An 8253-nucleotide genomic window follows, 5' to 3' on the forward strand; every position below is an offset into this window, starting at 1 on the left:
TGCTCATTGTTGTGCAAAATCTAAGATCAAGTGATTTACACGGGTGAGTACATCTTACACATTTAGGCTCTTTGGAACATAGCCCATGGATTCAACTGTTCAGCCTTTGTGCATTCCCCTCAATTGCCAAAAGAGTTGGCAGAGGACTTAAATTTAGCCTGGTTTCTACCCAGAGATATTCTTCAGCTTCAAAATCTTTTGATTTTAAATGACTTTTTGCATTTGAGACAGACATTACTGGTACTCCATTTTAAAAACTCTACAGATCTTTTGTATACTGATGGTAAACAGAGATGGTTAATCTCTATGTGTTTTTATCTGGTAATGTGCAGCCAAATCCAGGCCCTGAGTTGCAGTGTTTCATTGCCGTCTGATGTGAAATCCATGTCTGGTTTGAGTGTAATTCACCTAAATGTCCACAGTTTGTTACCCAAAATGGATTGCTTAGAATTGGGTGAATTTAAGGATGCGGATATGTGTGGCTGTCTGAAACCTGGCTGACAAAATCAATCACTGATATGGACATTGGAATGGGTGGTTATAATGTGTTTCGTACTGACAGAAAGAAAGGGTGGTGGGTTGCTATTTATGCTAAATCTAAATTTAATATGAAAGTTTGTCCATTCAGAATCAATTGGTAAGCAGCTGGAATTTTGGCAGTGAAGGTGGAGTGGCCAAGGGCTTTATGTTACTGTTGTTGGGTGTTATAGGCCTCCTTCTGCCCTGAGTACTGCATTGCGAGACTCTTATCAACTCTTACCAGATTGGACTACTCTGAAATTATTTAAGCAGGTGACCTAAACTGGGACTGGCTGAAACCTTGCCCAGATGAATTTAAGTCATTTTGTGATTCTGGCAATTTATACAGTAATCAACTCTCCACTCGCTTAACTTAGTGCCATGAGAAATCCACCTTAATTGATTAATTTTGACTAAGTCCCGCAAAATTTTCTGCTCTTGGTGTTTTTTGCAATGACCTAAGGGACCACTGCGTTATCACTGCTGTAAGGAATACTAAGTTGCCTAAATGTAAACCTCGTGTTATGTAAGAGGAATCTCAAAACATTAATGAAAAGGGCTTTTGCCATGATTTGTTTAATTGGTGATTGGAGTAGAATAGAGCTGATTCCCGTGTAGAGTCAGCTTGGATCTTTTTCCGGGTAGTTTTCTGCAAGTACTAAATAAACACGCCCCAATAAAGACATTTAAAGTTAGGGCGGGATAATCCCTGGTTTTCCTCTGAGCTTGGAGATATTCTTCATGACCGCCAATTTAGCTTGGTCTAAAGCAAGAAAATCGGGCCTTTGTCTGATTGGCTGTTTTTAGAAAGCTTAGAAATAAATGTTCCTCCCCAATAAGAAAGCAAAATCTGATTTTTATCTGTCAGCACTACTAATACCTTAAATGACCCAGAAATTCTGGAAGGCTATAAAATTACTCTCCTCTAACAAAGATAGTATTAATGTTCTTCTTCTATTATGAAAGAGTCTGTAGTAGTTTATGACACGCTGGAGATATTGAATCTTTTAATGAGCATTTTATTCAGTCGGGTTCTTTATTTGACACTGCTGTCCTTATACTGTGACATCTGGAGAGTGTACCAGTCACTACAAGTGTCTTCAATCCGCTCCATTTTCAGTGGATGACATTCAAAAAGCCCTAAAAGGACTGATTCCTGAAAACCCCCCAGGGACCTGATCTTATAGAACCCATTACTTAAAAATAGCTGCTGATTGTGTAGCACAACCCTAACGTACCTTTTAACCTACTTTAAAGAGCAACACTATTCAAAATATGGAAATCTGCATTTGTTTGTCCATTACTGAAAGGGGGTGACCCGTCAAACTTAAATAATTACATACCAATTCTAATTTGTCTGTTTTGGCCAAAACGCTTGATCCTGGTGATGATCAGATGAAAGACTTCTTGCATGCACAGGATATTATCCCCAGTTCAGTCAGGTTTTAGAAAAAAACAGAGTACCATCACAGCGCAATGAAGGGGTTAAATGATATCTCTGTTGCTCGTGATAAGAAAGTGCACTGTGCATCACTTTTTATTGATTGTCAAAAGCTTTTTACACGGTTGACCAGATGTTTTAAAGATTAGGCTTCTTAAATCGGGGTTTTCAAAGAAAAACGTCTCTTGGTCTCAAGCTATCTTAGTGACAGAACTCAGTTGTTAAGCATGATGGTGTTCAATTGGTATTTACCAATCTTTAAAGGGGTTCCACAAGGCTCTGTATTAGGCCTCTTTTATTTACTATTATATAAATGATCTTAATCGGCATGTGTCTGATGCAACTTTCATTTTTAGCAGATGACACAGTATTTACTGCTGTGCACCCTCTCTTAAACAGCTATTGCACATTACCGAATGCTTTTAATGTGGTCCAAAATACTTTGCTACAGTTGACATGTGCTCAATGCAGACAAAACCAAATGTATGCTTTTCACAGACCTTTGGAACAGGCCACTGAATGTTCCTCAGTGGGTACTCTTGATGGACGTGAAATACGACTGGTACAACTTATAAGTATCTTGGTATTGTTATTGATGACTGCCTATCATTTAAGCCTATGTTCATCTCTAGTGAGAAAGTTGAGACTAAAATGGGTTTTTACTTTCGAATAGCTGTGCTTTTTTTTAATGTTAAAAAACGGTTTGGGCACAACTTTTTTAACTGTGCTGGATTATGGTGACATACTATATATGCATTCATCTGCTCAAGCCTTCAGATGATTGACGCAGCCTATAAGGCATCGTTGAGATTATACTAATTGTAAAGTTCCACCCATCACTGTGAGTTGTATTCCGTGTAGGTGGTTTGCTTTGGCTACAACGGAGGCTTGTCATTGGTATACATTATTACATAAGGCTATTCTTGGTGCGCTTCCATCTATTTAGTTCACTTTTTATGAAGAAAAGTACTGGTATTACTCTCTCCGTTCTCAGGCTGTAGTCTTGTTTTTCTGTCCCACGTGTCAGTAATGAGGCTGGGTAAAAAGGCCTTTGCTTACTCTGCTCCCTTACATGGAATTTGCTGCAGAAGAACTTGAAACTTAGTAAATTGGTTCCTTTGAGTTTTTTAAGATGAGAATGAGAAGCTTTGAGTTGGACTCCCTCACATGTCAATGTTTTAATTGAGATTTTATTGTAAGTACATATTTGGTTTCATGTGTGGTCTTTGTACGTATGTGATGATGTGATGTAATTTTGATGCCTATCTTGGCCAGGTTCCCTTGCAAAAGAGATTTTTAATCTCAATGGGTATACCTGGTTTAAATAAAGGATAAATAAAAAAAAATAAAAAAGAAATTGCTTCCGGATGTACAAAAACATGCTGTATAAACTATATCTGAAGACCAAATCTAAAAGCAGAAACTACACGTGAAAAATCGGGGCCAACGCAAATAATCCTAATGTAGTAGCAAGCAGTCCTCTGGTTGGTTATTCTAAAGCATTACCATATTCAGAATATCAGGCAGAGCTAAATCAGGACACATTTTCTTCAAAGGTCATAAAGTTTTTTTTGCTATATTGATGGAAAACTGTCAAATGTGCGTTTATTGAGCTCATCTGAGATAGATAATAATATATAATACCGGAACACTTGCTAATGAAATTTTAGACATTGCCATCTGGATGTGTCACAACAAGTTTGCATTTTCAGCCAGTGGGTGCTTTGTGCGGTTTTCTACTTTCCCTCACTCTCTTTATTTCCTATTTCATTAGTGCATGTGTGTGTGTGCGCTGTGTGTGTGGTTGTGTGTGCGAGCAGACTGGTGGATGAGGTCCAGGGGGCTGGATTACCCTTCGCATGCCCCAGGCCAAGCAGCTCTTGGGGGGATTACTGTGAGACCTGCACCCTGGCTGGATTAAGCACCGGACTATTTCCATCTCCTTATTTACCTCGGCCCACTAGAGGAAATGCTCAGCTGCACAAAAACATGCTAATTGATGATGAGAAAGCCACAGAGACGTGCAACACTAACTCTGTAAGCTTTTTTTTGTGTGGGGGGGGGGGGGGTAGCGTTAGAGGTTTAAAGTAAAGGTTTAAAGATGAGTTGTTTAAAAAAAACTTTTTCAGTTGGATGCCAGATACTGTCAGCTATGTGGTGGTCAGTGTGTGTGTCACTAGGCCAGAGTGTGTGTGTGTGTGTGTGAGTGTAGTGTGTGTGTGTGTTGTGTGGTGGGTACCTACCTGCATTTTTGCATGTTTATTGATGCTGGGATGTATTGTGTGTGTGAATACTTTATGTGAAATAGTGCATTCATCCATGATCTGTGTTTATCACTTACTTGCATGGCAGTCATTGATAGTGTGTGTGTGCGCATCTAACTACTTTATGCTTAATAGATGCATGTACCTGTGATATGTAATTGCATTGCAGTCTTGAAAATCTGAGTGTGTGTGTGTATTATATATTGTATCTCATGGTTTGTGGGTGTTTGTGTGTTGTAAGAGCTTGTGAATCGGCTGCTTTTCAGCTTCTTTTGTGTTTGTGTGTGTGGTGTGTGTGTGTTGGTGTGTTGTGTGTGTGTGTTGTGTGTGTGTGTGTGTGGGTGTGTGTGTGTGGTGTGTGGTGTGTGGGTGTGTGTGTGGGTGTTGTGCATGGGCCGTCATGGGGAGGTCCTCATTACTGGTGGGTCGCATACAGACATGGCCACAGCACGATGAGGACAGTTGGCGGACCTATTCCTATTCCTGCAAGCTCTTAACGAGCTAGTGATGGGGAGAACAGCCCGTTGCCCGGCAACCAGGGTGAACTCTGACCTGGGGGTGGCAACCTGTATATATTAGGATCACAGCGTATGCAATGGACCGCTGGTCTTTTCCCCCTTCTTTTCTTCTGCCAGAATGTCCTTCTTGTTCCATCTGGACTTGACATGTGTGCTAACAGTGCCCTTGCTTCGAAGGCGGGGGGGGGGGGGGGGGGCAGAGGAGGGCGAGGAGGGGTTGCTGGGGACATTCCATTAGTGATTTTGGCGGGTGACAGGAGCTCACACTGCTGTCTCGTCATATGACCCTTTCACCTGCAAACACAGCGCAATACCAGGGAAGCGAATCATAGGAGAAAAAGTGTGTAAGCTTGGTTATGCTTGCAATGATTAGGCACACTATCTTTCATTATAGCATCTTTTCTCTGGCCTTATTGTCCTTATTTTGTTTTGTATGTCGCTATGATTTATGATGATTTAAAACACGTGTTTCCTTCTTCTCATTCAGAGATGAGTTACTTAAACTAGGCATTGAAGCGGAAAGTAGAAGTTGAAGTTTTTATCCCATCACCTGCCGCATTTCCTATTTGTTTTTTTCATAAACCGACACTGATATTCCACTAATATGACCATTATGTATTGCCATGTGCAGAAAACACAAAGAAAGCAATCACATAAAAATATATCAGCCTTGCACTAGCAATGTATTGATTCACCAGGGCTCAACGCTAACTTTTTCCCAAAGCGCCTAAATTGAATATTTCGGAGCGCATAAAAAACAAGAATATCACGGGCGCAATGAAAGCGTATCAAATAAGTTTTTTTAAAAAAGAATGCATGGAGACATTTACAAGACAATAATTTCATTTATTCAAATAATACTTATTAAATGATTATAATTATCATACTTTAAACTGCTTAAACTGTAAGGTTAATAAATGTCCACACACGAACACCAGATTGAAGAACTAATACATAAGGTAACTTCTAGGACAGTTGGGGAACAGTGATACTTTTTTTACAATGATACAATCGTGTTTTGAATACAAAAGTTTATAAAGTATAATTGTTCTATTTTCAAATAATAATAGTAATTACAACACATCATTTGGATTCATCGATAAAGGCAACGATGTTGAAATAAAGTAGGTGGAACCAGACCACCCTACGGTTTGGCGAGTATGCGAACCACAGATTAATTGCAAGTAACCATTATAGTGTGAAGAATACAGTCTACTGCTGCCGTTAGCTGTGCGCAGGGCGCAGAGCGAGGCAAAGTGCAGGCATACGTCATAATACTTCTAGCTTCAGATGCCCTTGAAGATCAAAGGCCACGAGGTCGAAGTGTAAATGATTGAACTTTAAACGCAGCGTTGGATGGCAATTCAAGAGCTTCAACTGCATATGACAACCTTTCCAAAGGCCTAGAACTTTTTGTTATCTTCGATACGAAGATTTTCTTGCTGGCTTCTTTCTCACCCCGAGCTACACCACCCCTCCCCACCAATCCTTGCACAAGCAGCTGATCAACCACTAGGAGTCGCTAGTGCAGCAACAAGGACGTGATCCCTCACCGTCTTTCCCACCCACAAACACTGTCATCATGATGGATGGAGCGCCTCGCTGAGCCAGCAGCAATGCTGTTGGAACTGAACTAAAAATTGGTCTCTGGGGGTGGATGGAGAGGTGTACCACTTTGGGCCCAATTCCTCCATTTTAAATGTATTGTTTTTTTGACGGACACAATTGTCCCACAATACAATGAGAATACGGATATGAAGGCACACTTACACGGCTTAGCAGGCCACTGCTGCCCAGAGCATTCCATAAGCAGATAGTGTAGTTTTTGTACACAATGCCTGATATTTTTTTACGCTATTCTCCCCAACCGCCTCTAAAACTTGCAGGAAAGAGAACAGAGCAAGAGCATCTGATTAGTTTGCAGTGTCCAACTGTCACAGGCATTCACACGTGATTGGTTCTGGAGGTGAGGAGGTGGATTCTATCTGAATGCCATAAGACTGGACAAACTATGTTGGGGATGTAGTTCCCTTGCAAATCCACCACCAGCTCCTGATTTTGCTTGCACTGAGCTGCAGACAGTTGCTGCTGTCATTGCTACATGAAGTTCTCTCGACAATGGCTGAAGAGTACACAACAGATGAGGCTCGCTGATTATTTGACATCTGTCAAAGCCTGTTCTGTATACAAGACAGTATTTGTGCATAGTTTAGTGTTACTATGGAACTCAACACTCTTTTTGTTTTTGTATTTGTTGTCTTTTCTTTCTTCACATTAGCCAAATGTCGATATAACAAAGTCCTGTTGCTATTCTATATTCATTGACGTTTCACTTCCGGGATTACTCCGGTGCTGCAGGAAATCCCAAATTTTGAGGATTTTTGAGGACTATGGTGACTTGCTCCTCAGATCTTGCAAGGTCAATTGAGACAGCTAGCTAGACTATCTGTCCAATCTGGGTCTTTTGCACAACTATTATGCGGCGGCTCGTGTGGAGGTTTAGCACCGCCCATGAATCTCTGATTGGTTTAAATAAATGCCAAAACCGGAGCAGGTTTCCTCGCATCCGTGCATGCTATGTGGAGATTCAGACTGTAATTCTGGTGCACTTGGAGGATGGTCTGGCAAAGTTAGACTAAATGTGGCAAATGCAAACTAATTTCAAGGCGTAGTGCCATCCTGGGCCGCGCGGAGTGTTGGATTTGCTGTCAGAGCATTTTGCGGCTATGGACGCACCTCTACACTCACCCTCTGGAAGTGGGACTAGTAAGAGTTTTAATTCTGCTAAACGGCTGCTCTCAGAGCACACTGGGCAGCCGGCTCATGGGCCTGATTTTGGCTGACAGGCTGTGCAGGCTTGGTGTGTCTGTGTGCATTGGAAGACAATAATCAACTGCTGAAGCTAATAAAAAATCAATGAGAGTAGGCTGGTTGGTTAGGGAGGGCGCCACTCGGCTGGAGTAACAGCGTTTAACTCTCCGGGACTGAGGTTGGGGGAACAACATCGATTTTACCCCCACCACGCTCCACACCCCCTTTAATAATCGTTTGGTGTGTGTACATGTGAAGTGTGTTACTTTATTTCCTTCTATGTCAAATACTAGGGTGTAACTGAGGGTCACCGTTACATATGAGTATAGCCACCCTTTCATAGCTCATATATACATTTAATAATTGGAAATAATCAAATAGTTATATAGAACTTAAGTAAATTATAACCTATGAATGTTATGCACTTTGTTTATCACATTGGAAGATTATACTTAACAATGTGTTTCCAAGCATCACCCACCAACTGTTCTTTTGCCAGCCCACAAAGGTTAGCAGCATTGCAAACATCCCCTCACTGATATGGACATTGGAATGGGTGGTTATAATGTGTTTCGTACTGACAGATTAAGAAAGGGTGGTGGGGTTGCTATTTATGCTAAATCTAAATTTAATATGAAGTTTGTCCATTCAGAATCAATTGGTAAGCAGCTGGAATTTTTGGCAGTGAAGGTGGAGCTGG

This window comes from Etheostoma spectabile, chromosome 5 (assembly GCF_008692095.1).
Source record: "Etheostoma spectabile isolate EspeVRDwgs_2016 chromosome 5, UIUC_Espe_1.0, whole genome shotgun sequence".
NCBI lineage: Eukaryota > Metazoa > Chordata > Actinopteri > Perciformes > Percidae > Etheostoma > Etheostoma spectabile.